The sequence below is a fragment of the Athalia rosae genome, chromosome 7 (genome assembly GCF_917208135.1).
Source record: "Athalia rosae chromosome 7, iyAthRosa1.1, whole genome shotgun sequence".
Taxonomy (NCBI): Eukaryota; Metazoa; Arthropoda; class Insecta; order Hymenoptera; family Athaliidae; genus Athalia; species Athalia rosae.
Window position 1 is genome coordinate 8,759,296 of NC_064032.1, and position 9,268 is coordinate 8,768,563.

The window sequence follows — 9,268 nt, forward strand, 5'->3', positions numbered from 1 at the left end:
TCCGTAATCTGTACTTCACTAGAATCACTAACAATGACCTGATTTTTCCAATTTTCGACAAAGTTCAGTACACGTGGATCTGTTGTTTTTTTATTTTTACCAGAGTCAAATTGTTTTTCCGTCGGTTTCTGATGATTGTAAGCACGTTTGGCTTGTTTCATTCGAGGATTAATATTTTTTGTGTGTTCTGCTAAAAAAACATCGGCTCGGTTTGGTCGGTGATCTATTAAAACATTACTTTTCACAGAGCTAAAATAATTTTCTGATCTTGACGAAGTCGCCACGTCATATTTGGATCCATAATATTTCAGCATTGCATTTGTCCATGACGGAAATTTCTGAAATAATAATTTTTAATCTCTTTTGATCCCGGGTGAATAATAAATATTGCCATTATCAAAATGAATAGACCCATCAGGAGTACTACAAGGAATTTTTTTGAAAAGATCTTCTACACAGGGTGTCCCATTTTTAAAAATGCAGCCGAATATCTCGGAAAGTATTGGTTGCAGAGAAAAATATTTCAGATCAAAGTTGTTTGGTTTCGAGGGGGACAGATTCTGATGATATTGGCTTTTTTGTAGGTGGAGGCGTTAAGGTGATATGAAGGTCAACTTTTGTTTTTTAAATGGAATCATGTATTTATTATTGATTCATCAGATCGGGCGTTAAATTTTACATCAAAAAGCACTACTGAACTGATGTCCTAACATGAACGGTTCCGTAGATATTTCATTTTTCTCAAAATAAGTTTGTGAGCGTTCATGTTTCGGTTGTGTAACGTGGCGTTTTCAGCCCCGTTACTACGGCACCCAAATCTCCCGGAATTTCCTCCCGTTTTTCGTTAATAATCTAGAAAACTGCAGCACACCGAAACGAATCACCAAGGCTAAATTAAAATAAGAGATATTCCGTATGTTAAGCTAATTTTCGTTGTTGTTCCGAATATTCTCTTATGGGACCTGGGAAAATACCGACGAGTTGAGCCAGGACGACCTACGAGGACCTCCCAGGCCCTTTCCTCCGAGGGTACAACTCTGACGTCATCCGTGCCAATCAGACTACCGATGTGCACTCTCCCGTGGTGGACCGGACCACCAGCTGATGACAGCATCGCCAACATCTCCCGCCTCCCGATCTACCGAATCGCTACCGGCGTATAGAACCGCAAGACGACCCGTCTACGATCTCCCGCTAGACGATAGGTGCGTAAGACGCTCTGCTATCGACGAATGGATGCTACGGAAGGCGGCGTATAGGGTGGCATGAACTGAGTAGTGTCACCTCCCGTCCCGTAACTTACTGGCCAGGAGCCAGACCAAAATAACATCTACCGTTCCGGAACTGATCCCGTCACCGGGTAAAACTTGGTAACCTCCCGAGATGACGTTCTGCCTAGGAAGACATGTAGGAGCCGAGGCACAAGTGAGCCCAGGACTCATTTCCGACTCCCGAGACGACATAGGATAGAGATGTTGCTCTTAGGATGAGGACTCCAAGTGCCTGAGTCGACGCAGCCTTGGATGGCCTTCTGAACGCAGACAGCCAGCCGGTCAGTATTCAAAAGCGAGCGCGGCCGATGAGGAAGCATGGATGATGACGTCAGAGGAAAGGAGAGGCGCCGAATAGGCAAATTCAATTGTCAACCGAAGAATTGCGCCCTACACCTGTGGCCTAATTAGGAGAGGGAATCGCCAATCCGGACGATTTCCGAGTAAGAAGATCCTGGACACCGGCGCTCAACTCGTCCTACTCTACGAGATACCGCTGTACACACAGGACGTTTTGGCTAGATCCACGTGCCTCGGCATTGCCGATGTTGCCGGGAAGATGACCAAACTTGATCATTTAGAGGAAGTAAAAGTCGTAACAAGGTTTCCGTAGGTGAACCTGCGGAAGGATCATTAACGTTTCGTTACTGCGAAAAAAAAGCAGCGAATCGATGATTATTTTGGTAGATTCCACCGTGAATCTCACGCAATTATAATCCAGTCAAAAGACACACATGGCACAAGAGGTGGCGTAAATTTTACGCGTGTCACGAATATCGAACTACGTAACGGCCGAAACGGCTCGTGTCGCACTCACACACGTCGACGACGAACGATCTTGCTATGTCCGTTGGAAGAGAGAGAAAATAATATAAAAAGGACATTACAACTAGTGTATCACGGTAAAATATATCGTGTGCAGCAGCCAAAAACAAACTAAGGCATAAATGGCTATGGGTAAAAAAAACACTAGAAAAATAAAAGGACATTGCTACTACGCCAACCTACGGGGGCGCAAGAACGAAAACTCTCTTTCCATTCTGGACGATAGCGATGCGGATCGTGATGCCATTCGTCGATCAGATTTGGGTGAGGTAGCGACATTGTGCGCGTTGCTGAGGCGACCAAGTGCCCGCTTCTGTTGAACGGGACGCTTGGTGTGCGTTTGAATCAACCGTTCGGTCGATCCCCCCGCTTTGTACGAGGCGTGGCGCGCGATTGATCGAACGGTTTTTTTTATGCTTTTTTTTCAAATTGTTTCTTTTCAAAGATACACATGAAGAAAAGTTACCATACTTTCACGGGGTAACCTGCTCCGGCTGGAGTTTGGCTCCACCGGGGTGACGTCGCGTTCTCCGCGGCGGAAGGTTGGCGACGAACTTTCGCCCCGTGAAATGCAATTGAGATCTTATTCCTTTTGCGTAACATTACCAAAATCCACGTGCCGTGGTTCCCCCTAGACACAAAAAATATGGCTCGATCGAATTATACGCGGCTTCCTCCTCGCACGTAAAGTGTTGTAGAGTACAAGCCGCGCTCGAGCCTTTCGGAGGGGTTCCGCGCGTCACGCGCTTGATATTGAAATCACATTCGAACTGATCGTACAAAGAAACACTTGAAGCGAGGTGCACGAATGATCGCAAGATTCTTCGCGTCACGACGAGCCGGCGTAACAACCGAACAATTGTCAAAGTGTCTCCTCTGCCCTCCGTTTTGACTCGAGGTGCGGCCGGAGACACGATGCAAAGTGAAAAAACGATTACCCTGAACGGTAGATCACTTGGCTCGTGGGTCGATGAAGAACGCAGCTAATTGCGCGTCTACTTGTGAACTGCAGGACACATGAACATCGACATTTCGAACGCACATTGCGGTCCACGGATACATATCCCGGACCACGCCTGGCTGAGGGTCGTTACAAAACAAACTACTGCACGTGGCCCCACCTCGCAAGAGGAGCGAGGGTCGCGTGCGCAAGAATTGGGCGTTCACCGCTGTGGTCCGCGCGCGAGTCGCGCGCGAGCCCGCGGCGTCGCCTCAAACGATTTTGAGAGACTGACACGGTACGACTCGCGTCAACCGCGCAAAAGTCGGCGGGTTGGTGCATCGCGGTCGTGTGGCCGGTCGTCGCGTCTCAGCGCTAGTATAATAGTCGAGAGGAACGTCGATCCGAGCCGCGCGATACCTGCGTTGCCGCCCGTTTTGACGAACGGGTTGCCGTTAGCAAAAATTTTGGTAAGAGAAACGACCCGCGTGCCAAACGCCTCATCGTCGAATTGATGACGGTTGTGTGGCGCGCGCGTGTCGTTTGTCGGGTTGACGAGAAAAGGTGGAGTAAAAAATAAGAATATCCGCGGAGTCGGATTTTCGATGATCGTCCGTGATTTTTTTTTTATTTTGCGCTCCCCCTCTCGATCACACCCTAGTCGTCTCCGTTGAAAAACACACCACGATATGTTTTGTTCGAACGATTCTTTGACGACCTCAGAGCAGGCGAGACTACCCGCTGAATTTAAGCATATCAATAAGCGGAGGAAAAGAAACTAACCAGGATTTCCTTAGTAGCGGCGAGCGAACAGGAAATAGCCCAGCACTGAATCCCGCGGTTCTGCCGCTGGGAAATGTAGTGTTTGGGAGGATTCACTTATCCCGGGGCGTCGATCCGAGTCCAAGTCCATCTTGAATGGGGCCACTTACCCGTAGAGGGTGCCAGGCCCGTAGTGACCGGGACGTGCCACGGGAGAATCTCTCCTGCTTGAGAGTGCAGCTCTAAGTTGGTGGTAAACTCCATCTAAGGCTAAATATGACCACGAGACCGATAGCGAACAAGTACCGTGAGGGAAAGTTGAAAAGAACTTTGAAGAGAGAGTTCAAGAGTACGTGAAACCGTTCAGGGGTAAACCTGAGAAACCCGAAAGATCGAACGGGGAGATTCATCGTCAGCGAAACCGGCTTCGCCGTGGCTCGTGATGCTGGGACCTCGCGTCAACGGCACTCGTCCGCGGTGTTCATGCCCGGTGACGCCGGCGTGCACTTCTCCCCTAGTAGGACGTCGCGACCCGTTGGGTGTCGGTCTAAGGCCTGGGTGGAAGCCTGTCACGTCGTTCGCGTCGTGTCAGACCCCCAGTGCCCCGTCCGACTGCCCGGCGGTACCCGCACGGTATAGAGCCGCATTCGACTGCGTCAAGACCCGCCGCAAGCAACCACATTTAATCTTGCGGATTTTTCCATTTTATAAAATATATATTACTAGTTTTATTTATCTAATATATTAAAATAATTAATCCAATAATAAAGTCACAATTACATAGCAAAATAATATTTTATAAAATGAAAAAATCCGCAAGATTAAATGTGGTTGCTGCTCGTTCATCTGATTTTGCTTTCTTATTGTGACATGATTGATAAATTAATTATTCGTTATGAAATATTATTTTGCTATGTAATTGTGACTTCATTGTTGGATTAATTATTTTAATATAATAGATAGATAAAACTAGTAATATATATTTTCGAATTTTCTCATTTACCTACGCATGCAAAGTCTGATGAGAGATTATAAAATTGAAAAGAAAAAAAATTAAAAAAAAGAAAAAATTAAAAAAAAAAAAAGCACGGGGACGCGAACCAAGAACTGACAGAGTGCCAGTCCGTCGTCTTACCGTATGAGCTACGACCGTTGTTGGTAAACCCGTTAACGCTCAACGTACTCTACGCGCAAGCCGAACTCCGTCCGAAATTCCCAAATTTTCAAATCGCGATATCTCGGGAACGAAGGCCCATTGGAACAAAAATCAAAAACGACGTTGATTCGGAGGTCTTCGACTTTCACCACGCGAAAGGAGAACCCAAATCGCGACATCGAAGCTCTGTCGTCTCCTTGTAGGTTTATTAACATTTTCAAGTTATTTCTAGTCATTTTCCCTTTTAAAACATAGCAGGATCATTTTTGGTGAATTAATATATTTGAAATATTTTTTTTTTCGGATTTCGTTGCGTTCCAACGATGCAGACTTTAATGTCATACTCCATTCTGGATTTGAAACTTTTTTTTTTCTTTCGTTTATTATCTGGTTAACAACCGCAGAGAGCATAGCAGAGCAATTTTGAGAAGATTATTTCTCTTCGTTAGAGGATATAAAAAATTGAACCAATTGTATTTTTTCAAATATGTTTTCTCATTTTGCCATAGTCTTCCCCACCTAATAAACTGTTTTACTGCGACACAAAAAAATTGTATGATTTGTATTACCTGTGTAAACCCCAGCTGACACGGCCACTCATCAACATCAGAAAAATAGAAAGTACTATGTGATTGACGAAATTAATTGTAAGTTTAGGAAAAGTAAAAAAAGCTATGAGCAGAGATCATTTTTTCAAAATGTGAGTGGGCCTAATTCTGAGAATTCCAAAATGTACAATGAGCGTGGAAACCAATAAACTAGATCTAGGTTATTTTTCAACGAACTTCACGGAAAGTTAGCATTTTTTAGTATTGATTTTCAACTCGGCTTCGCCTCCCGTTTTGAAAAAATTGAAGGTATTAGGATGTGTGTGTGTGTGATGAATTTTTTGTCCGTCGATATCTCATGAAAATATTAAAAATCCGTTCAATTGTTTATCTCAATTTATCGCATTTGCTTTGAGTTAGAATTAACTGAAATGCAAAATTAATTAATGGGGATGATTGCGAGGGGCTAGACTAACTCCCGAAATCATGGCGTCACTCTGTGATGAAATCAATTTGAAATCACATCGAAATCACTGAATTCACCGTAATCGGTGAAGTCAGGTGCCTTCAACTTGCTGAAATCAGTTTTGAAATCATCTCAGAAATCGTCTGAAATCAACGAGATCAATTGAAGTCGATGGATCAAAATCCAAAATCACTTGCGTGAGTCGGGTCACGAGCATAATTTTGAATTTCGAATTCGACGAGTCTACCAATCACAAACATGAAATCTCGCATTCACTCGCGTATTCTCATTTTTTGAAATCCCGTATTTAATTCCAAAGATACTATTTATTCGCGAGTTCTTTGATAAAGCTCGAGAATGGAGCCAAGATCATCTAGCTGACTCGTATTGTTCAGTGAGTTGGTTTTAAAGATTAACAACCGCCTGTTCTGCCCCACTCTCGTGCGTTCACTCAAATATTTATCAATCGTAATTCAGTGATACCATTCCATCTGAAAAATTTGATTTCAAATTCATGAAATCATTCGAAGTCAGTTGCAGACACGAAATCATGCCGTATGACACTCAAAATCATTGAAATCGAAGCCATTCAAAATCATTGAAATCACAGACTGGAATCGCCCGAAATCAGCTGAAATCGACTTCATTTTTGAAGTCATGTTGTCACTCAATCGTGGAGTTTATTATTGTTATTATTATTATTATTAATATTATTATTACATATTATTATTTTTAATAAAAGAAAATCGGCGATAGTTAAAAATTATTCGCAGATAGTTTCGGATGGTTCTTGATTGGTTTGTAATTCCTGTCATCATATTTTTCCAATCCGATCAACCCTGAGCGATTTGGCGGCTGAATTCGCGGTAAGTCGAGCCCCCTCACCAAAAATCGAAAATAGCGGGCGATCGGCAGCGGTTATAAATTTTTCGAAAATAGTTTTAGATGGTTTGTAATTCGTTGGTTATTTCCGATATCGATTTTTTTCAATTCGATCACATTTTAGTGGTGGGGGGGCCGACTACGTCGGAAGGCTGGCCCCCCAACCTAAAATTCGAAATTCCTACTAGTTGGCACGGGTTCAAAAATATTTTAACCCGGTTTTGGACAGTTCGCAAATAGTTTTTAATGTTTAGTGTAGTAATTTATTTTTTTTCCGTGGTGGGGAGGCTGACTATACGGAGGTGAAGTATAGTTCAAACTATATGTGAGCATTTTTTTTTATTTCTTCGGTTGCGCCGCTCAGCGTTTTAAAAATCATTTGAAAATTAATGTTTAAATAAAGAAGTGATAAGTAAACTTTTTTGAAACCATCTTTTTTTTTCGAAATCTGTGGCACTATCCGCGTAAACGCCAATAAAAAAATTGAATCTATCATCATTTTTGACGAAGTTATGATTTTTTAAAGAAAACGTTGCTCAATTTTTCGATTGTTAATAATAAATTGAAATTTGCACTAATTCAAAAATCCTTCGGCACAAAATTCAAACTCCCCATGGACAATCGACATGCAAAATTAAAAAAATATGTGACAGGTGACTGATCCGCTTCACGTGGAATAGACCGCATATTCTAGTGCGAATTTTGATTCGACTTTAGTTACTGGTGTAGTACATCCGTGCTCACCGCAGTAAGAATTAAATTTTGTTCGGGACCTACGTCTCTTCGATTGTACCGAGTCAGCTACTGGTCAGTCTTCGTTGAGATCGCGGCGGCATTAGAAGCCCCGTACAACATAGATTTAACAAAAAATCCACGTGTGAGAAAGTGATAACGTCATGACGACCCTCACCAGCGATGTGTGTTTTTATAAAAACTGCACGTCGAGCCGCGATCAAGAGGGTATAACGCTGTTCTGCTTTCCGAACACCAAGGATCCAAGATACGAAACGTGGATCCGAAATGCAGGTAAGTACCTAACAATTTGTTTCATTTCTGATATGCAATTTGCACACGTAAAAAGCATATTGCTGTTCGCTACCTTCAAACCACATCAGTTATCACTCTGAGTATCACTCGTGCAGCGGAAAATCACATTCATGTCGTACATATTTCACGTTTTAATCAAAGGTGGGCTACCGCGGCAAGAAACAAGTGGGTCTCAACATTCATTTTCCCTTCCGTCAATTGTTGCGAACAACTTTGTAGTCCAGTCAAATTAGACGATTTTGGGATCAAATGACGGAATAATTTTAAGTGAGCGGAACACCTCATTTTGCTTCCTTCTGCGCCCGATAACTAGCGAGCCTCAAGTTCAAATGAAGGGTACACTTCGGATGTTGTTTAAGGACACTCAATAAGGGTGTACACCAAAATTCAGCTCGCTTCCAATTATTCCGTCATTTTTTCATCATATAACTGGGCTATTGTCAATATCTGCGAAAACGTCTCGCAAGCCCAGATCACGTAGATTCGCATCTATCGTGCAAAGAATGACGACGCTGATAAAGGTATGAAACTAACAATAATACGGAAAGTTCAATTATTCTGAGCATAATATTTGGCTCCTCAAGTTATCGAAAGAATACCTTTTGCATTCGCGTCATTCTACTCGTTGGATTTCGGGCATGGGTCAACCGGGTTGTCTACGTTTCATCCGCGAGATATTCACGCACGACAACCAGAACAGTGATTCTGAGTAACACCACGAGGTGTTTTCTCTCCTAGAATATCAACAACACTGAGGAATACCAAACACTATTACAGAAAATGCCATCGGAAAATCGACGGTAAGTTCTATGATGCATTATCCCACTCAATGTGAGGACATCATTCTTTGTGGATCATTGATATGTTGCATATGAGAGCTAGAAGCTGAAATCAATTAAGGGACAGTGGTGCGAATCATACAGGCTGACGACTGAATAAAAAGATTCTGGGTATGTGCTATGGGATTTTATTTACAAGATCATGATAACACTTCAACGACAAAGAATCATTTGAATAACTGAACATCGAAATGGATGGTACATTATTATAATCCATACTTGGATGTGATATTCATATCATCTTTCGTATAAAATTAATTTACAATATGTCGATTCAGGATAAATCGTAGTCTACAGAATTCGATTGTTAGTAGGAACAGGAGCAACCTGTAAGTGGAAAATGAAGCATGGAACCCATTTCATAAGACAAAATTTGTCTTAGACAGAGAATAACCAACATAGATGCTGAGTTATGAATGTGAGATATACAAGATGATCTGCGAGTCAAAACTATAGTTTATTTCAATAAATCAATATTCATCATTAATCCCTACTCATTTCTGAAAAAAAATAAACTATACTAGTGATGAGT

The 9,268-nt window shown here is 42.5% G+C and overlaps 1 non-coding gene across 1 annotated transcript; it reads left to right on the forward strand.

Annotated features, from left to right (window-relative positions):
* The first annotated feature begins 3,031 nt into the window (after nt 1–3,031).
* On the forward strand, nt 3,032–3,186 carry LOC125501966. Its single transcript, XR_007279713.1, has one exon. It is a non-coding gene; the product is annotated as a 5.8S ribosomal RNA (ribosomal RNA).
* The last annotated feature ends 6,082 nt before the right edge of the window (nt 3,187–9,268 follow it).